A 23273-nucleotide genomic window follows, 5' to 3' on the forward strand; every position below is an offset into this window, starting at 1 on the left:
GTTTCCTCCTCTACTTGGACATACTACATAGATGATCACATTTACTTCCCGTAGGGAACTTTGTAAATACTTTGATTAATTTGGTCACCCTAACAGACAGACAGGTGAAAAAATTTGCCTAATCTTCTCAGTCTTAAGGCATTGAGGCTTCTACTCTATAGCATACCTGTTGGCAGAGCAGGCCTCATCATTGTTTAGATACCTGAATAACTTGATTTTTACTGGTATTTATTTATATTACGTCATGTAACACAAAGTGCAATGCAGAATTGGCGATTATTTAGTTAACTAGATCACCCTATGCTGCCAAGTAGTACCCTCCCACCCCGATTAAATAAAAATGGATTACTTTCTGAATCTTCACTAGTGTTAAATTGACTTAGCCCTGCTGTATGCCCTTCCATTTGCAAGCCAATGTGTAATTTAGGAAAATTTTAGTATTAAGAGTGAAAGTTGATTGAGTCTTTAATGAAATGAAATGAACAAAAGGAAGTTACTGTTCAGAATAGTTATTCCCTTATAACTACCTTTCCCCTAGATTTTGTAATTGACACAGTAGTTAACCTTTTAAGATAATATTTAAGCCTCCCTAGTTTTATCATTTTAATCAAGTAAAATATATTCATCATAACTACATTAAAGCTGAACTAGGTTATGCCTAATTTAGTTGCTTCATTAAAAATTACTGAATATAAAATAGTCAAGAAACAAATTGTGACTACATCATTTTATGTTTCAAGCAGAGACACAGGAATATTGAAAATTCCAAAGCCTTTGTAAACATTATAATTATTATTGCTGTCATTATTTTAGATTTCTATTTCTCATTAAAGAGGAATTTCAAAGTTCAAGAATTTTAACTCTTTCATCTAGTCCTAAATTTCTAAACATTTACTGAACACTGAAATTTCCTTTTACTGCTATAATAACTGTAATTATTTAAAAAGATAGTCAAAATATATATTAAAAGTACTTTTTTCTCCTTCTACATATTTTTATATATCCTTTGCTTTGTGCGTTTAACCAAGCATACTTTTGCTTAGAACTATATCACATATTTATTAATCTCTCCTGAACACTTTTGAAAAAACTGTTAATTTGAAATAAAGACAATTATGTTACATCATTTTTTCAAAACTGTATGTGTATTACATATATGGTGGTGCAAAGTATCTATTTTAGAGTGGAATAAATGTTGATCATTGGTTATAATGTGGTGATCTGGGACATTTTGGATCTTCCTAAAAATTAAAAAACCTAGTCTTGAGTGTTTCTATTAACTTTCAAATTATTTCAACTGAATGGAACCTATTTATGTAAAATAAATATTCAGGATTTAAATTAAAGAAATCAGCATTTTTCAAGAAGTCACGAAATACTTATCTATAATCTTATGTTTTTGTAACCCATCTGCCAGCAAATATCCATATTTCAAGTGGCATAATAATAATATATTAATATAATATCCTTGATCACATGAAGTTCAGTGTCAGTAATTTTATTTGAATAATTATGGAACTGTCTGGTTTCCTATAAGCTTGAAACTCTGCTTTTGGCTCTGGGCCTGAAGGATGTTCTTAGTTGACAGCTAAATTTTGATAAGTTTAAATGATAATCAGTAAGTCACATAGACTGTACTCAGTCTCAAGAACTGATATAGTTTCACTCAGGCTTGCCTGCTTACCTGCTTTCCCCACATATCACTACCCCTAAGGTTAGGCTGTATGCCCATGGAGTAATAATGACGAGAAGTATCCTGACAGACCCAAAGGTTTAATATGAGCCAACCACTTAGGGTGACCGTGGCATTTAGGATTACAGTATTTCAATCCTAAAATGCTTGGACCAAAATAGGAAGGAATGGTTCATTATATTCTGAGCTGGTCAGTCTATATATAGAGACTATTTTATTTTTGTTCTGTTTTGTTTCTTTAAAGGTTTATTATTTATTTATTTATTTAATTTATTTTTGGCTGCGTCGGGTCTTAGCTGCGGCACGCGGGCTTCTCTCTAGTTGTGGCATGCAGGTTTTCTCATCTCTAGTTGTGGCACGCGGGCTCCAGGGCACGTGGGCTCTGTAGTTGTGGCACATGGGCTCTCTAGTTGAGGCGTGAGCTCAGTAGTTGTGGCGTGAGGGCTTAGTTGCCCCACGGCATGTGGGATTTTAGTTCCCTGACCAGGGATAGAAGCTGCATCCCCTGCATTGTCAAGTGGATTCTTTACCACTGGACTACCAGGGAAGTTCCAAAACTCTTTTAAATCACTATGAATCTTGGGGGGATATTGGCAACACTGATAATATTACATTTAGAATGACTTAAAGATTGGGTGTTTTTAGCCCAGTTTAGGGAAGCTGTGTGGCTGTGAAAGTTGAAAGACAGGTATAAAGCTGCCTTTAAATGTTGGAGAAGCCAGAAAAATATAAGAATTTTAAAAGTTTGAACCTATTAAAAATGGAAAAGGTGAAGTACTGAGTTCCCTGTTGCTGAAGGAATCTGAGAAAAGACTGAATGAAAGACTGGTAAAGATGCTCAAGTATACAGACTTTTCTACTAGGCTGAAAATTGTCCCGATTACCTCCAGTTTGTTCTGTAACTCTAAGTGTATTCACAGGTAGGCAGCAACCTCTGCCCCAGTAGCTGCAGCAGAGTTATGCTTCCCACTGAGAAGGTAGGCTCCTTGAGAGCAGGGGCCAGAATTTTCCTAAGGTTTGGAAGAGCTCCTGGTATTTTATAGGCGCTTGGTAATTACTGGTTGAATGAATCCTTTCTACTCTTTGTCCACTGGATGTGAACCAGAAATGTAGCAAAGACCTGAATAAGATCTCTTCTTTCTTAGTCTCTAGTGAATAGGAGAGAGAGAAGAAGAGGGGGAGAGGGGAAAGGGGAGAGATTTTTTTTTCATTTTAAATTCTCCTAATTTGGGGAAGAAAAAAATGATGTTTGAGTTTGGTTACATAATCATAAAAGCAAACAAAATCTAGTTATTTTCATATTTATTACTATTTTCAATTTTATTCCCAGATGGAGAGTCTTCATAATCTTTCAGTACTTTAAATTTTGCTTCATTTTTAAGTATGGATGCAAATTCAACAAGTTTTCAGAATGAAAAACAAAAGAGCAAATATTAAAAATGTTTAGCTGGTTCTTTTCACAATAAATTGGAAAAAGTGTTAAGGACCAAAACAAAATGAACCCCAATACGTGGGGTAAGAGGTAAGTTTAAAAAAGGACCAATATACAGGTCAGGAAAAAAAGCTAATATTTTTGGATGAGTCTCATGATCTATCAGGCTATCTAATTTCTATTTCTTAAAAGAGCCTACATGGTACATATTATATCACTGCCCCCCCACCATTTTTTTTTTTTTTAAACAGATAAAGAAATAGAGGCTTAGAAAAGTTAAGTAACTTGCATAAGATCACAAATCTAAAAATGCTGGATCCAGGATTCAAACCCAGATATAGCCACTAAAATATAAGTTCCTTGAGTGCAGGGCCTCTCTTGATTTTATTTTTTTCAGTGCCAAATCCACAGACTCTCGAATCTTGCCTGGCAAATAGTATATGCTTAAAGCATACTTGTAAATAAATAAATCAGCATTTGAACTCTTATTCACAGTACAGTACTATATGCTCACACACTCCAGAGCTGAAACTAGTAATTTGCTAAATGCCATTAAGCAAAGATCAGTGAATTTTGACTTTGAAAATAAAAGGATACTGTGAAAAAATTTATGTAATAATTATCTAATGCTTGATTCAGTTCCATCGAGTCTCTGATATACTTTTGCAATAAATATTTCAGGTTACAGATAATGTGGGCCTGAATTAAATTGGCACCAGTAAAAGTAAAAAAAAAAAAGATTAGTCTAGAATGAATTTAGATGTATAAAAATGCTTAGCCAAAAAACTGGAAGGAGATACACTAACATTTTAATAGTGGTTAACTGGAGGAATTAGAGAGAGAATGGGGATTGTAACATTTTGTGTCATACATTTTGTACTGTGATTTATTTACAAGAAGTAGATAATACTCTGTGTGTGTGTGTGTGTGTGTGTGTGTGTGTGTGTATGTGTGTAATGAAGAAGTTTTTTCAAGAGGACCAGAGGGGGAAAAAAGATAAGTACACGGAATTTCCTTTACCAAACTTGCTCTAAAGTCATTCCAATGAAAGTAGAATATATTGGCACAGAAACAGATACATAATGTAGCGTTATCAGAGCATACAGAAGTTGATTTAAGACTATGAGGACTTTATATAAAAACCAAGGTAGAATTTCAGTTCAGATTGAAAAATATGATGCATTTTAATGTGATGGATAATGCCAGATTTCTCAGGTCATATACAAAAATACATTTCAAATGAATTAAAAATTTAAATGACATATATAAGCAAATACATAAAATAACAGAATTATATTTTTGTATATACTTATATAATGTTTTGTATGGGACAAACTTTTCTAAATTAGGAAACTCAGCTTTTACAAGGAAAAAATTAGATTTTTTTCCTATACACAAATTAAGAAAATGAGTAATTTAAATGACAAAAGACCCCCAAAACAAAGTGAAAATACATACAATAGGCTGGAAAAAATATTGCTGCACAATGATTAATAGTCTTTATAAACAAATGTATAGAAACTTACAAATGGATATGAATTAGACAAAAAACTCAAAACTGGAGTTGACAGAGAAGAAGCGGAAGCTGCTTAGTGGATAATTTTCTTTAACTTGATTTTTTTTGCTACAGGTGAACAATTTCTCTTTCATGTTTATATCACAATGCTGTTAGAAAGTCCGTTTCCAGATCACTTGACCATATTTAAAATGTCTTGTGTGTTTATTAAAATATGAATTAAAATGCAAATATAATATGTTATATAACTTCACCTTAGCTGTTGATGCACTGCAAAATTCATCTTCAGTTTGCTACTGCTCTCTATATTCCTGCTTTATCAATCCAAGCCACTGTCCCTCTCCTACCTAGATGGGTACCATGTTCTCAGAATTTGTCTCTTTACCTCCATTTTTGCCCCTTAGTCCATCAATTTTCCATCTGGCATCTAGAGAGGACTTTTAAAAATGTAACTCAAACAATCAATATTCCCTTGCCAAGACATTTTAGTGTCTTCCAACTGCATTTAGGAAATAACCCATACTTCTTTCTTTGGTTTAGAAAAGAGGGTGTATACATATTCTGGTTTGCCATGGCATCCTGCATAATTATCAGAAGTGCCCCCTTTCATTCTCAAAAGTGTTCCAGCCTGAGCAACATAAAATATAGTTACCCTAATTATAAAGCTCTGCTGGCTTAAAGGTTACATCCTCAGAGAAATACTCCTTCATCGTATCACTTAAAAGAGCCCTCACTGATAATTCTTTATCAGAGCATCTCTTTGTGGTCTTTATAGCACATAGCAAATTTATGATTATTTGCTTGTCTTCTCTTATTATTATCTAATGAAGGAAGTACATTAATTTATATTTAATATTATTATTAGCCCCATGAGGCAGGGACTAAATCTCTGCTGTTTTTGTATTAGGTCATCAGGGCCTAGCACGTGCCTGACACTTAGCACATGCTTAGGAAAAGTTTGTTCAATGAACCGATCCTTGGACTAATTATTGGGATTTTTTTTTCAGGTTTTAATTTAAAATTTATTGTAATGGGGTCCGCGCAAAAGGAGGGGGTGAAGGGTGGGGAACATGCAGGGACACAGGAACACGATGACATGGCCAGGGCCACAACTTCTGTCGTGGGGGGAGGGATGAAAAGAAAAGGCCAGGGCTGGAGCTGGGGTGGAAGAGGGAAGGCGGAGACACTGTGGCTGCATTCCCCCCACCCCCAGGAAGCATGTCTAGTCCCTGAATCCCCCCCATTTACCCTGGCCCCCTAAGATTCCATTTCTTGTCCTGCCTCTGGCCCTAGTGGCTCCTTTTTTTGCTCCCTTTGACTTGTTTTCCTCCGACAGATTCTCAAGCAGGATGATGCTTAGGGCCTGACCCCAAACCACCCCACCTTATGAAGGTACAACCTTTTCCTTCCCTTCTCAAATCTCACCTTTCCCCCTCTCTGGGACAGAATCTTTGATTCCCCTCCTTCCTCTCCTCCCTCCCCCTGGAAAAAAAAAAAGGACCAACTCCCCAGCAATGTAAACAATACTTTTTTTTTCTCTTTGAAAACTTGTTTCACACATTTGCTGTGATGTCTCCATGTTGCATTATGGCTGCATTTAAAAAATGCATGGAATATTAAGTTTTTCTTTTCAAGAAAATTGACATATATAGTGATGATTAAGGGTATCAATCCTGGAGTAAAATAAAACAACAACAAAAATAAACAAAAATTGTTTTCTGTTCCCAGATCTGCTGTTTTCAGTGTGAGTTGGTATTTAACCTGCCTGAAACTCAGTTGAAAAAAATATATATAATAGGCCTATAAACAAACTCAAAAGAATAAAATGGGATATATTAACATAATGCTTCTCGCATCATAATCATGCAAAAATCATCAACTATTGATACTATTTAAAAAAATTTCCTTGTAGAAAAACTATTTCATGAATTAGCAACAGTAAATTTTTCAGTTCAGGTCAATTAGATTTTGTTTGCCCATAACACTTCCCAGCTACTTCTGAACAATCAATGAATGCACAAAATATAAACTAATTTAATATTTACCACATTATTTGTTATTTTCAATTTGATACTTCCCAATTGCTTTATGATACCTTTTTTTTTCTCCTTCCTTATTTTGAATTAAGAAATTCTGGAACATTCCATTTATTTTTCCTCTATTGGCATGCTTGTTACACATCCTTTCACTATTCTTTTAGTAATTCCCACAAAGAGTAAACATGTGTTCCTGGATCATTAGAATGAATATAAGTTAGTTCTCTTACCACACTCCAGTCAATGCTGAGACTTTTGGACACTGAACTCTATTAACTGTCCTCAACCCTCCAGGTGCCATTAGTTATTATTGCCATGTATTTTAATTCTACATATATTTTAACACCCTTAAAATATTATTGTTATTTTGTATAGTCAGTATTCTTTCAGATTTGCCCCAAATTTAGCATATATAATTTTTTCCTGCATTGCTGTGTTTCCCTTTGGGATAATTTTCCTTCTGCCTGAAGAACTGCTTTTAGCGTGCCCTTTCATGTAGGCTGCTTGATGAATGTGCTTAAGTCTTTGATGATCCAGAAATTTCTATGTTGCTTCACTTTTGAAAGATATTTTCACTGGTTGCCAAATTTTTTTTCACACCATATTCATATCATTCCATTGTCTTCTGTCTTAACATCTTTTCTGTTGAAGAGTTAGTTCTCAATCACATGGTTGTTCCTTGAAAAACAATGTACCCTTCTTTTTGGATCCTTTCGTGATTTTCTGCTGTTTTCGACTTACTCACCAAAGTCATACCATTTCTCAATACAAAATGCTGTTTTTAATCTCTTCTATTGCTCAAAGGAGTAGATGGGAATCTGCATTTTGACGTGAGAGCTCATCCTTGGTACTTACTACCACATTTCTTTCCTTGAAATAAAGAATACGCAGCTAACTACAGCTACTTTAGGGACCAAGATTACAATCACCACGCCCCTCCCTTAAAATGAATCCACATACATGCCATGGGATCTCCCAGTTTGAATGTCTGGCAGACCTGGGGCCTGACGGCATTTTGATAAATGATGCACATACATAATTTGAAAATCTAAAGTGCACTGGCAGAGATCAGGAGATGTTTGTGTTAATGAAAGCATGATTTTCTGGATCAAAGCAGACAAGGGAGGCCTAATTCTCTCAGATGAGGAGGGCTGCAGAATCTGTTTAGTGAATGAAAAGAGAGGTTGATGCAAGATGAGCTCTTTAAATAAGGGCAAAGTACTTTATCAATCCAAACCAATTTTCGAAAAGTCCATCCTCCTCTCTGGAGGGATACTGGGAGTAAAGGCATGAAATCAATATGCTTTTTAAAAACTCGAAGAAAGTATATCTTAATTCCCAAGTGGTACGCTTACAATCTCAGTCAGCTGGTATGAAAATCTGGAAAAAAAAGCTTTCTGGTTTATTTGAATGTAAATTTTGTTCACATTAACAGCCAGGACTTAGAGGAGGGAGAGAGAAAAATATATGAGAGTGAGATAGAAGGTGAAAATAAAGTGTGAGAAAAGAAATGAGAATTCAGGGATTAAAAAAGTTTTGAGAGAATGGGGGAAGGTATACACGTGTCTTTAATAAAGTGATAACTAATAGTTATTCTGTATTTAGTGGGACATATTTCAGATTAGTCAGTCTGTGAAAAATAAGGAAAAGTTGGGCTGGAATAAAGATGGAGAGCAGAAAAGGAAGAAGAAGGGAGGAAAAAATGGGAGGAGGGCAAGGGCAGTGGAAACTTTCATTGTTTGTTTGGCTGTGTTTACTGGCTTCTGTGAAGGGAAACTGATTACTTAGGACTGGAGTTGACTGCCTGGTTTCCTGAGGAGTAGTACCTGGGTTTTTGTTTGTTTGTTTGTATTTTGGCAATTCAGTACCAAGAGTTTCCTCGTAATGGCACCCCTAAGTTACCAGTCCCTATCTTTGACCACTTTGATCTACCATGGGAAAAGGGAGTGATGGGCTTTTCTGCTTATGTTTATATACAACATGTAAATATGAAACTAATATTACAGGGCAATATTCACAGTCCCCAAAAAAAAGTTTCACAAAGGACTTTGTTTTTCTTTACTGCAAAGTAAAACGTAGCCATTAATTAAGTTGTTTTATGAGCTTTTTTTTCTTCTTTTAGGTTTTGGTAAAGTTAATATTGTTCATTTGGGACTTACTTAAACTTAATAATAAAATTAGTACTATGGGACAGCTACTATCTTAAAAAAAGACAAAAAAATTTCAAACACCAGTGAGTTTACAAAACTTATGAAACATTCAAGTAAAACTTTTTTTTTTTTCATTTGACAGGTTTGTTACTGCTCAGAGTGTAGTAGAAATAGGAAAAAAAGTTGTTTTTTAGAAGAATTAATTTTTGCTGGTCACAAGTCTCAAAGCTCTGTGTAATCAAGATAGAGCAAAAAAGTATGGCATTGAACATAATTGGTTACGTCATATTTTAACACATGAGCAGGTGTGTCCCTAGAGAAGGCTAGGATGATTTCATGTATTTAAACTCAAGGTAAGTTGATAAACAGTTGTAGGTATTTGCTTAGAAATCTTGTATCTGCTATCTTTGCTTTTGGGTATACTGGAGGGATATAAATGAAATGGTAAGTGGAGGGGTTCAGGGCAACAAACTATGTGTTCTTCCCCCCACTCCAAGGGGTGGGTTGCATTCATTTCCTGTCCCAACAGATTTAGAAATGGAAGAACAAGTGTCCAGCAGAGGGTGCAGTGCTGGCGTCAGGAGTGCTGGACCTGGTTTAGCAACCACCTTAAACCTACTGGTTAGAAGGAGCCAGAGAACCTGACTACACTGTGGTGATGATAATATTTAAAAGGTGCCAGCACCTTCCCTTACCTAGGGAGCTAACTGCAGACCACCAAATAAATATTTTAACTTCAAGCCCACAGAGCTCAAAATTAACTATACAAAACCAACCATACTCATCTGGCTTAACAGTTGTTATTTAATTAATTCTTAAAATTAAAGTAGAGCATGTATGAATGAAGAGCTATCAAGGAAATATCAATAAGCTATTAATTTTTCATAGTTGCCTTCAATCAAGGGTAGTTTATTACCTTATATCTCATATTTCTCACGTGTTACCTGTCTCTAGAGTCAATTTTTTTTTTTTCCTGGTTCATTCTATGTTTGTTTCCTTTAAATGCTGAAGAGCTAGATCTTTAGCAACCTGCCTGCACACTGATATTTTTGCCTTGGTAGGCTACCTCTTGTGGGCAATAATAGATCCTTACATTAGCTCTCAGAAAGATCTACAGTCTCCAAAGAAGAATTTTTTTTCCCTAAAGGACTGAAGAACTTGGCAATGACAAAAGGATAGTAAATGGAAACATTAAGATACCTAAGGAAAAGGCAAAAAGGTTTTGATCCTGTGGACTTTGGTGAGTGGGCAATCTCAGTGCCTGCAAGGATACTGGACTTGACAGAAAAATGTGGATGATGTAGTTACAAATGAATGAGATGAAACTCTAGGGAGGAAAAAAGGAATTATTTTTAAAAAGCAGACATTATGAAGCCATTACTACATTTACAGGTTTTTCCATGCATTTAAAAATTCAATGAATATAGATTTAAATAAAATCTGCCATTTCATTCACCAATGTATTTCAACAGAGATCAAACCTTGAGTAAATTCTATTACAAAGACAATAAAAATTGCTAAAATTCAAATGTTTACTTAACTAGGAATGTTTCTATAAAATATTCTAAGATATACATAAGCCTGCAAAATCATTGCTCTATATAATTTTGCTTTTAAATTTATAAGAATATTACAAAAATACTTTAAAATCAAAAAATTAAGCAAACTAAATAAAAAACAAAACTTGAATTTACTGAAAAGATGATTTCATGAACCACATTAAAATTATTATTTTTAACAGACTATTTTTTAGAGCAGTTTTAGGTTTACAGAAAAATGAGCAGATAGTACAGAGTTCTCATATGTCTCTCTTCCCCCATTCTCCTAACAGTTTCCCCTTTTAATAATATCTTGCATTTGTGTGGTAATTTTTTTTACAACTAATGAGCCAATATTAATACATTATTATGAGCTAAAATCCATAGTTTACATTAGGGTTTCTCTTTGTGTTGTACACTCTATGAGTTTTAACAAATGTGTAATTACATGTATTCATTATTACAGAACAGTTGCACTATCCTCAAAATCATACAGAATAGTTTCATTATCCTAAAAATCCCCTGTGCACCACCTATTCATCTCTCTCTCCCTTTCCCCCCACTCTGAATCCATGGCAACCACTGACCACTTTACTTTGAGAATTTGAAGAAATGTCCACAGCCACCTCAACCTTCAGCAACCACCACCCCGATCAGTCAGCAGCCATCAACATCGAGGCAAGACCCACCACCAGCAAAAAGATTATTATGATGTGCTGAAGGCTCAGGCGATGGTCTGCATTTTTTAGCAATAAAGTATTTTAAAATTAAGGTATATACATCTTTTTCCTAGACATAATGCTATTGCACATGTAGACTACAGAAAAGTATAAACGTAAGTTTTATATGCATTGGGAAACCAAAAACTTCATGTGACTCACTTGATCACAATATTCACTTTATTGCAGTGGTCAGGGACCGAACCTGCAGTATCTCCAAGGTATGCCTGGATGTGAAAGCTCCCGATATTCAATTATGATGAGTCTTAATCTGTTTCTTGACACAACTCCTCTCACCCATTCCTCCCTGTTCATGGTTTACTGAAATTCTAATTGTCAAGGAAAGGCTATTCTGTGGTATATCTGCATGATCAGGATCCTGTGGGTTGTAAGTGATACAATTATCACTCAAGAAAATAGCACTAGTTTGAGAAAAACAGAATTTAGTAGCTTATGGCTAGAACTTGAGTACAGTTGGGTTTAGGACCTCACATAATATCATTTCCATCTTTCAAATCTGCCTTATTATGTGTTAACTTCCTTTTCAGGTACCCAGGAGGTGGTAAAGATAGTTACCAGATATTCTTGCCTATGTTCTACCACCTGAGCTAACTCAATGCAAATAGAGTATCTCTTCTAACAGTTTAGCAAAAGTCCCAGATCTGACACCAGCCGGCTTGGCTTGCATAATGTTCCCAACCTTGAATCAGTGATGTGGGTCTGGAGTAGGTCCTTGTAGAACTTCAAGGGGGTGAAGGAATTGTGGAATTCCCACTGGAATTATGTGGGAGGAGAATTTCACCAAATGAAAACTGGGTTTGGCAGGCAAAATAGCACAAGTATATTATACATTCCTGTAGGGACTCCTTTTGTAGCCCTTTCTAAGGGATAATGCAGAACAGAAGGAGAGTAAAACAATCTCAGCTATTTCCATTTGCTCTCCCCTGAGAGGAGGAAGAACTCCTGAACCAACTGCTGCTGCCACATGATTTATAGGGGAGCCACCCTTGTGGACAGAGAGGAGCTGTCAGAGCCTGGTCCAATTCCACCCCATTTCCCTGAATTTCCACTTGGAGCTCTATATAAGTAAGGATGGTGTCTGTAAATCACAGAAAGACCATTAACTGTGGATGAATTAAATACGGAGGTTTTGTTTTTGTTTTTGTTTGTTTCACATTATAAGAATGCCAGAGGTAAGCCAGCCAGTACAGTGTCTCCATGATTCCATCAGGAATATAGGTGTCTTTTATCTGTTCCCAGGAATTATAGGATACTGTATAGTTTTTGTCCTCATGCTTTTTCCCTGGAGACCTCAAGATATTTTTTCTACCTCCTACATTACATCAGGAACAAGTGGAAAGAAGAGGGTAAAAGGTGCATGCCAGCTCACTGTCCTCTCTGAGAGAGAGAAAAGGGGCCCCTGGCAGTGAGGAACTGGCCTGGTGCTATCAATGGGCCTTGGTGTTGCTAGGAGCTGGCCTGGCACTCACAGCTAGGCCTTGGCAACTGAAGGCACAGCACTAGAGATACCAGAATTATAGACAGGGTTGAAGAGAAAAGGAGTGAAAATAAAACCTCTGACTATTCACAAGTTGGGCTAGATTTGACCTTCCTCCACAGTGTACTACCCAAGTGGACCACTGTAAATATGGCTGAAAAAATTAAATTAACTCTGTCTGGATTATGTAAATAGTCTCAGAGAAAGCAAACTGAGAGAGCAAATGGCAAAACTGTGAAATACAGTTATATTTGCAAACATGAGAACCTAGTTTTGACATTTTCTTAAATAACCAAGATTTATTCTTTAAAAATCTAAATAACACAAGTGATATATAAACACATATGCATTATGAAAAATTCAAATAATTTAAAGAGTAGAGGGTAAAAATTACAACCCCCTTTCCCTTCCTCCACAATCCTCTCCTTTCACCGGCAGGAACCACTGCTAAAATATTAGTGCATTTATTAGAAAACACTTCACTTTACATTTATACTCATAAATTTTAGACGTGAAATCAAGATGGCGGAGTAAGAGGATGTGGCGCTCACCTCTCCCATGAACACATCAAAATTACATCTACGTATGGAACAATTCTCATGGAAAACCACCTGGAAACTGGCAGAAGGATCCCTGTACAACCAAGGCTGTAAGAAAGTTACACACGTAATCGGGGAGGAAGGGAAGAAAAGCGATCAGGTTGGGACCTGTGCCCCGGGACGGGAACCAGAGGAAAAGGGAAAGTACACAGGTGAGCACTCGACCTGGGCAGGGAGTGGGCTGAGCCACAGAGTGGGCATCCCAGTCCTGCGGTCCTAGGTGTAGGGGATGAGCACCCTTGGCTGCTTGGAGAACTGCTGGGACACACAGAAAAGCTAGAGAAGCCCAGACTCCACTCATGAGGAGCACTCGGGTGCTGGCTTGCCACCAGGCAGGGCAGAGAGAGGCCTGCCCTAATGGCTGCTGCCTTGTCGTGCTCCCCAACCCTAGCCGAGCAAACACGCTGGCCCTGCTCACTCTATGCCACAGCTTGGCACTGGACATGGGGCAGCCAGCACCTGAGAAAAGACTCAGTCTAGGGACAGAGGCAACCCAGGGGCCCAGGGTGTAGCCCAGGTGGAGGAGCGGCAACCATTGTTGGCGCTGACTCAAACAGCATCACAGAAGCAGCCCAGACTTCTGATGGCAGCGCAGCTGCTGGAATTCCCACAGCTCCCTCGCTGTGCTCCCCAGGCCCAGCTAATTGAACACTCCAGCCCCGCCTACTCCATGCCACAGCCTAGCACTAGATCTGGGTGAAGATGCAACCATGGGTTGCTTCTGAGTGGAGCCACAGACACCTACATAGGCGGAGCATCAGATCTGTGTAAGTGCAGGAGCCCCACTTGCTTCAGCACTCCCCTCCTTTGGGGCAAAGGCCCCAGTGCAGGGAGGAGGAAAAACACACACTTAAAGAGAACAGACCCAGCTTGAGCCCATCCCTGGAGCCTGAGAGGGTGGTGACAGCCACTGAGCAGAGAGGAAGTCACGCCTCACACCCTGTGCAGGCTTTAGCTCTTCCATGACGAGCCACACCACTTACCAAGGTGATAGCTGCCAGCACACCTTGAAGAAGGATGTGTCTGGCATCCACATCAAATCCAGCTCTCCCACTGATGTCACTGGGCACGCACAGCCTGCATAGTGATGCTCCCACATAAGAACACTCCTTCAAGACCACAGTAGATATAACTGTTTCAACCAAACTCATAGAGACAGAGAAAGTTAAGTGAAATAAAAAGGCAGAGGAACTACTCTCAATTGAAAGAGCAAAAGAAAACCCCTGAGAAAATAAATAATGAAACAGAAACACCAATCTACCAGATAAAGAATTCAAAACATTGGTAATAAAAATGCTAACTGAATTAGGGAAGAGAATCGATCCAAACACAAATCAGTTTAACAAGGAACTAGAAAATAAAAAGAAGATCGAATCAAAAATATGTAATTCAATATCTGAGATAAAAATCACTCTAGAAGCAAAGAACATCAGACTGTGACACAGAAGAATGCATACGTGACCTGGAAGATAGAATAATGGAAATCACCCAATCAGAACAGCAGATAGAAAGACTAAAGAAAAAAATATATGAATGCAACATACAAGATCTCTTGGATAACATCAAACATGCCACCATTCACATTACAGGGGTTCTGGAAGGAGAAGAGAGAGAAGGGTATCAAAAATGTATTTGAAGAAACTATGGCTAAAAACTTCCCAGACCTAAAGAAGGAAACAGATATCCAGGTACAGGAGCACAGAGGGTCCCAAACAAGATGAACCCAAACAATCCCACACCAAGACATATCATAATTAAAATGGCAAAAGTTAAAAATAAAGAGAAAATTCTAAAGGCAGCGAGAGAAAAACAGAGTCCTATAAAAGGGAATCTCCATAAGGTTGTCAGCTGATTTGTTTGCAGAAACTTTGCAGGCCATAAGAGAGTGGTATGATCTATTCAAAGTCCTGAAAGGGGAAAATCTGCAACCTAGGATACTCTACCCAGCAAGATAATCATTTAGAATAGAAGGAGAGAGAAAGAATTTCTCAGACAAGCAAAAACTAAAATAATTCATCAATACTAAACCTACCCTATAAGAAATGTTAAAGGATCTTCTCTAAATGGAAAAGAAGAATATACAGGAAAGGGAAAATCCCAACAGGAAAAGCAAATATATAGTAAGGATTGAAGATAACTTAATTAAGATCACTTAGATTAAAAGACAAAAAATTTAAAAGTAACTATAACTACAATAAACAGTAAAGGGATAAGCATGAATATGTAATATATGCCATCAAAAACAAAATGTGGGGGAGGGGAGTAAAAAATGTAGACCTTTTAGAATGTGTTAGAACTTAAACAACTATCAGTTTAAATCAAGTTGATATTATTAGGGGTCAACATATATGAATCCCATGGTAACCACAAATCAAAAACCTACATCAGATACACAACCAAACATAAAAAAGGAACTCAAGCACATTACAGAAGAAAATCATCAAACCACAATGGGAGAAACAAAAAGAAAAAGAAATAAACAGAGAAGAACTACAAAAACAACCGGAAAACAAGTAATAAAATGTCCATGAGTACATACTTATTAAAAATCACTTTAAATGTCAGTGGACTAAATGTTCCATTCAAAAGACATAGGGTGACTGATTGGTCAATATGCTGCCTACAAGAAACTCACTTGAGGGCTAAAGACACATGCAGATTGAAAGTGAGGGGATGGAAAAAGATATTTCATGCAAATGGAAACAAGAAAGTGGAGATAGCAATACTCATGTCAGACAAAATAGATTTTAAAACAAAGGCTATAACAAAAGACAAAGAAATTATGTAATGATATTAATTACATTAATTATGTAATGATAAAGGGATCAATACAAAAAGAGGATATTACATACTTTAACATATACACACCCAAGAGAGGCACACCTAAATATATAAAGCAAACACTAAGAGACATAAAGGCAGAAATTGACAATAATACATTAATAGCAGGGGACTTTAACATCCTATTGACATCAATGGACAGGTCACCCAGACAGAAAATAAATACAGCAACAGTGGCTTTAAATGACACATAGGCCTGTTGTACTTGATTGATATCTACAGGACATTACATCCCAAAACAGCAGAATACACATTCTTTTCAAGTGCACATGGAATGTTCTCGATCATGTACTAGGTCACAAGAAAAGCTTCAACAGATTAAAGAGGATAGAAGTTATATCAAGCATTTTTTTCTGACCACAATGGTATAAAACCAGAAATCAACTACAGGAGGAAAAACGGGAACAGAACAAACACGTGGAGATTAAACAACATGCTACTAAAAATCCAATGGGTAAATGATTAAATCAAATAGGAAAACAGAAAATATCTCGAGACAAATGAAAATGGAAACACAACTTTCCAAAACCTATGGAATGCAGCAAAAGCAGTTCTAAGAGGGAAGTCCATAGTGATACACACCTTCCTCAAGAAACAAGAAAAATCTCAAATAAACAACCCAACCTAACACCTAAATATTAGAAAAAGAAGAACAAAGCCCAAAGTCAGCAGAAGGAAGGAAATAATAAAAATCAGAGAGGAGATAAATACAATAGAAATAAAAAATAGACAATAACAATGAAACCAAGAACTAGTTTTTTGGAAAGGTAAACAAAATTGATTAATCTTTAACCAGGCTCACCAAGAAGAAAAGACAGAGAACCCAAATAAACAAAATAAGAAGTGAAAGAGGAGAAATAACAACTGATACCATAGAGATACAAAATATCATACTCATAAATTTTAGTTTTCTTTTATATATGTTTATATAAATGTGTCTGTGTATATATTATATTATATTACATTACATTTTACACATATAATGTATATGATATTCTACAAATTGCTTTTTTTCCCATAGCAAGTAAAACTACTAGGTCTAAAGCTTAACGTTTAACATTTGGTAGATATGGCCAGGCTCCAAAATGTCCTTCTCCAATTTCGATGACCACAAATAATCTATGAAAGTATTTATTTCCCTTATCCTCACCAATCTAGAGTCATTCTTCAGTTTTTAGCACTTATAATCCACTGTTGTTTTAATTTGCATTTCTTTGATTGCTACTGATGTTGAAGAAATTTCTATGTGTTTATAGGCTTTCAGGAATTCTTGTTCTATGTATTGTTTATCTTTATCATTTCCTTGCTGACTTGTTGGGGCCCCTTTTACGGTATGGACATTAATCCTTTGTTACAAACAAATAAGTTGTAAACATTTTTTCTCTGTCTGCAGCTTATCATTTAATCTATTTTGGTGTCTTTTTTTTTGGTAAGAGATTTTATTTTTATGTAATGACTGTAAAAACATTTTCCTTTTAGCTTCTGGGTTTTGTATCTTTTAATGAAGGTTTTCCTTATCCCCATGATTGTATGAATATTCTCTATTTTATTTTCATACTTTATAGTTTGACTTTAGGCTTGGCTCAGAATCTGAACTCTTATTATTTGCTGTGGTGTTGGTAGCAGTCTGATCTATCTTCCTAGGTGGTGTATGGAGTCAGAATGTGTGGGTTCATTTTCCAGCTCTGCTATTTGTTTGTAGTTCTAAATTACTAGACTCTCTGTGCCTGTTTCATCATCACAAAATGTGGATAACAATTTGACTACTTCATAGGATTGTGAGACAGATGAAATAAATTATTACATGAAAAATACTTAGAATAATGCCTGGATTATGGTAAGACTTTCTTAATATATGCTAGCACACCCCTCACCAAATCCCCCAAACACACAAAACCCCTCAAACAGTAACAAATCCAATCTCTTCTCTAGAGAATTGATACACCATATTTACTGTAATTTACATATGTAAATGGGCCTGTTTTTGGACTCTATTCTGTTTCACTGATCTTTTTGTGTCAATTCCCTCTGATCTGATTACTATGACTTTAAGGTATATTTATCATAAGCTTTAAGATGTTATTATAAACATACATTTGGATGATTGATTTTAATTAGAAGGAAGAGAGGTTATAATGAGGAATTTTGGAATGAGTGCTTCAAGTGAAAACTGGGGAGAACATATTGTCCATTCTTAAGCTGGGTGTAATGGACTATGTGTGAGCCCAATAGGCATTCTCCTCATTTCTGTGGAACATAATTTGATTTTTGGTGTATTGATGAGTGAAAGGAATATGCCCCTGTTTTGACAACTTGAGATTCATGCACTAGGAGGCTCTGATATAGTGAAGGGCATTCACAGAGTGGCAACAGAAAGGTGTGACCCTAAAGTAGAGTTACAGGCAATGGAAGAGAGTGGGGGAAAGGACTTGAGAGGGCTGTTTATGAGCCCAAGTGTATACAAAGAATAACAAAAATAACAGTGGGGGACTTGGTTGGGAGAGGTAGATAGTGAAATCAGAGTTTTAATATTCACATGAACTTCTTGGTCCCCACTGGCTGGTATATTAAAAGATCTTAGCTTACTGTAATAACTAATCATTTACTACCAATGCTCTTTTTAATTTTCTTTTAACTGTCTGCTACAAGTTAAGTACGAAGAAAGAAAAAACAGACTTTTAAAGGGAAGATACTGATAAAAATGATTCACCTAATGCTAAACAAGAACAATAGATTTTTGGAAGTGAAGAAAATCTGAAGCCAAAATGTACAAACTAAAGCAAAAATAGTCAGATAAAATGTAAAATGTACTTATTTGTCACAAATGATCTAGAGAATGAATTAGTGGAGGGAGAGTAATATCATAATATTTGGAAATAATATCATAAAAAGTAATATCATAAAACTTGTTTTTTAAAAGTTACACTGTATATGCCATGATTTAATTTAGTTTCTCTTGAAAAAAATTTAATTCATCATTGCAGTACTATTTATGACTACTGAAACTGAAACATACTTTAGAGAGTCAGATACTTTCTGTTGAACTTTCCATGCTGAAAAAAAAAAAAAGAGAAAAACAAATGACCTCAGGACATAATAATTATTATATTCAGGGAAAATTCCAATGACATTATTTCTGGAAGATCAATTTACCCCAATTACATCAAGCTCTAATTAAAATAATACTAGCCAAAGATTAATGAAAATTGTATCATTTGAATGGAGTGCTCTCATCTTTTGGGCTGCACCAAATTCCTTTGGTTTTCCTCCTACTTCAACTGCTCCTTTTTGGTGCTCTTTTGCTCTCTTTATGGTGCTGTTCTGCCCTTCAACCAGAAGGGTCTATCCTTATCTTTCTTCTTTTATCTCTCATTATTTGCTCTATGATAAATCTCACCTAATCTAATGGCTTAACCATGCAAATGACAACCAATTCTTTACCTCCACTTTAAGCCCTCCTCTAAGTGCTTCCATTTCCAACTTCACTGGCACCTCAGCTCTCATATCCTATTGGTATCTCATATACCACTAATCCAATCTGAATTGATCAATTCACCTCATCTCTTTTCTTTTTCCTTAATTTCCTATCACCTTTGGTGACACTGAGTGCTGATTATCAACTACATTCAAAGCCACAGACTTTGAATTCTCCCATTATTTTTACACCGAAACTAAAATGTTGCCAAGTTCTCAGGTATCTACAGTCTGTGAATATGTTGCAGCCGTTCTTTCCTTTCTATTCCTTCTGTAACTACTGTAGTTTAGATCTCATTACCTCTTACTTGGAACACTGTACTAGTCATCTCACTTGGCATCTTTTACTTACTTTCATTTAAAAATTTATTTGTCCTCCAATTAATTTGATTATATGTCCTTGTTTTTTAAACAAGGTTTTAAGGTTTTTACCTTAAAATATTCCCCATAGTTTTTGAATAAGGCCTGAAGACATTATTGGTCATCAGACTCTTTCATCAAGACTTACCACTCCAAATCTATTTCCAATTGACTTTCTTTGGGTGCCATAGGATCTAGTCAAACTCTTCTACACATCCTTCCCTGTGCATTACAATGATTTCCTGCCCCTGTTCCTTTTCTTTGTGTACTTTTTGTAGTGCCGGATATTTTTTCTTCCCATATCAAAATATCCAAATTATACTTATCCATAAAAGTCCATTTCTTACAAATCAAAACTACAATGAGGTACCACCTCACACCAGTCAGAATGGTCGTCATTAAAAAGTCTGATAATAAATGTTGGAGAGGGTGTGAAGAAAAGGGAACCCTTTTACCCTGTTGGTGGGAATGTAAATTGGTACAGCCACTATGGAAAACAGTATGGAGGTTACTCAAAAAACTAAAAATAGAGATGCCATATGTTGCAGCAATCCCACTCTTGGGCACATACCCAGACAAAACTATAATTCAAAAAGAAACATGCAACCCTATGTTCATAGCAGCAGTATTTACAATAGCCAAGACAGTGAAACAACCTAAATGTCCATAGACAGATGAATGCATAAAGAAGATGTGGTGTATATATCTATATATATATATACACAATGGAATATCACTCAGCCATAAAAAGAATGAAATAATGCTATTTGCAGCAACATGGATGGACCTAGAGATTAACGTACTAAGCAAAGTAAGTCAGAAAGAGAAAAACAAATACCATATGATATCACTTATATGTGGAATCTAATATACGACACAAATGAACATATCTATGAAATAGAAACAGACTCACAGAGAACAGACTTGTGGTTGCCAAGGGGGTGGGGGATGGGAGAGGGAAGGGTTGGGAGCTTGGGATTAGCAGATGAAAGTTAGTATACATAGGATGGATAAACAACAAGGTCCTACTGTATAGCACAGGGAACTATATTCAATATCCTGTGATAAACCAGATGGAAAAGAATATGTAAAAGAATATATATATGTATAACTGAGTCACTTTGTTGTACATCAGAAATTAACACAACATTGTAAATCAACTATACTTCAATAAAATTTTTAAAAAGTCAATTTCTAATATAATTTCTATTGAATTCAGCTAAAATATATTGAGCATTTATGCTAGATTCTATGCCAAGTATACTATCCCATTTAATTTTATAACAAGATATTACTATTCTTATATTCTTATTACACATTAATATTCTTATTCATGTAAATGTGTCTCTTACAAAACTGAGGCATGAGTCATATTCAATTCATCTTGATATCTCTCATAGTTATTTGGGAAAGACAGATGTTTAATCAATATAGATACACAAGTGAAATATATTAGTAACGTATTCAGTGGTTCTGTTCCACTTATGTCTATCCTGCATTGTCATGAAGGATTTGAGACCTTACAATTTTTTTCAGTAAAATTTTAAAAAGGAAATAAGAGTAAAGAAAGGAAAAATAAAGTGAATTCATATGTATGTTTTGTTCAGAGTAGCTGTGAGGTGTGGTCTAATAGAGTTTGTCAGAGGTGGGTCATGAATTCGGTGTCGAGACAAGGCAAAGAGAGCGATACAATCATTTATTTACAATACAACCATGGTTCTTGAGATGAAAATAAGTAAGTTATTGATAAGAAGCTCAGTTCTTACTGGCACAGGGCTTGAAAGACATTTTTCTAAGATGTTTTCATAAGGGGGATTCTGTTTGATCTAGTAAGTAACACCTTCAACACCATACTTAAAGTACAAGAGATGTGAGTTGCCTTAAAAACCAAACTTATCCTTGTTGCTACTCTTTCAAGAATGATAGGTAAGTTACCACAGAATAGAAATAACTGTACAAGAAATGGACTTATTTTAAGAGTCGTAGAGAGGGTCATACATTATTCAGGTGACAACAGTATTGAGCTGTTTCACGTAAATTGTAGAGGGCATGATGATAGATTTCATGTGCCCTTTCTTCCTTCTCCTCTCTTTTTAAACAGAAAATGAAAGAGCAATTCAGTGTTGTGATGGGTTTCTTAAGATACTTGGAAGTTATTAGCTACATAGGGGGTCCTTGTTACACCCCTTCTACACAATGGAAAAAATGACAAAATACTATCATAGTATGTTTATACATGTCTGTGATATCAAAACCATAATCACAGATATTGTGGCCAGAAATGATGGCAGACAGTAGCAATAATACATATATATGTATGTGTAGGTATGTGGACACATACACACGTGCACACATACACACATAAATATTTCAATATATATTCAGTGTTCCTTTGCAAAACAGTTTGTCATGAACTATTTAAATTCAGCTTTTTTCTCTCTTAAGGCCTAATCCTTTTTGTCAGATAACTGTCACTTATAACGATTATTCTGCTTTTGAGATGATTAGACATATTTCATTACTACAAATAAAGAAACTTCCTAACAAATTATTCTTTAAGAGTAAATAAGAAATAGTGTGTGAGGACCTCAAAAAACCCTTGAATTTCCTACCTGGTGTTTAATGTCAAAAAGCACAATGGGCTTTCAAGCAGGTTCTCATAAGAAAAAATTCTGTTTGTTTTGTCACACTTTTTCCATTAATTTAAAAACCAGTGAAAGCCTAAAAACACTGGGAAGTGTGAAAATAACCCCTAATTTTGAGTTTTCAAAATGTTCTTGGGAAGCACATTTTGTAGATAATTGCAAATGCTTTGTGAAAGAGCTTCAGAACTCTATGAGCTTATAGGTTAAGTTTATACCATTTGAGAGGACAAAAATTTTTCTTATGCTGTCTCACCTCTTTGTTTAATAAGCCTCATCAACTTATGCCAGTGATGAAAAGTGATTGGTTCAGTTGAACAGCTCTATAATGCTTGTTAAATATCTCCTAAAGATTTGAAAATTAATCAAACATCTCCTAAAGTCATGAAAATTAACTAAACATCTCCTAAAAGAATGAAAATTAGCCAAGATTAAAAAAAATGATACCTTTTGTAAGCATGGTTTTTGTGAAACGCGTGTACTTATAAATTGCTGGTGGCATTGTTGATTGGCACAACTCATTGGGAAAGCATTGTGATATTACATAGCATATGTAATATGTATTATGTATATTATGCCATTATGTATATGGCACACTGGAGTCACAAAAATTTCCATTTTCTTCAGTACAACAATTTCTTCTTTGATGGCCAGCCTCTAGCCTTGGTTAGATGACAAATCTAAACCTCTGCTTACATTTCTCATAAGACTAAGTGTTAACTTGTCTCCTGAGACTTTGGGCTACTTGAATTTGTGTGTGTGTGTGTGTGTGTGT

This window comes from Eschrichtius robustus, chromosome 10, assembly GCF_028021215.1.
Source record: "Eschrichtius robustus isolate mEscRob2 chromosome 10, mEscRob2.pri, whole genome shotgun sequence".
NCBI classification, from domain to species: domain Eukaryota; kingdom Metazoa; phylum Chordata; class Mammalia; order Artiodactyla; family Eschrichtiidae; genus Eschrichtius; species Eschrichtius robustus.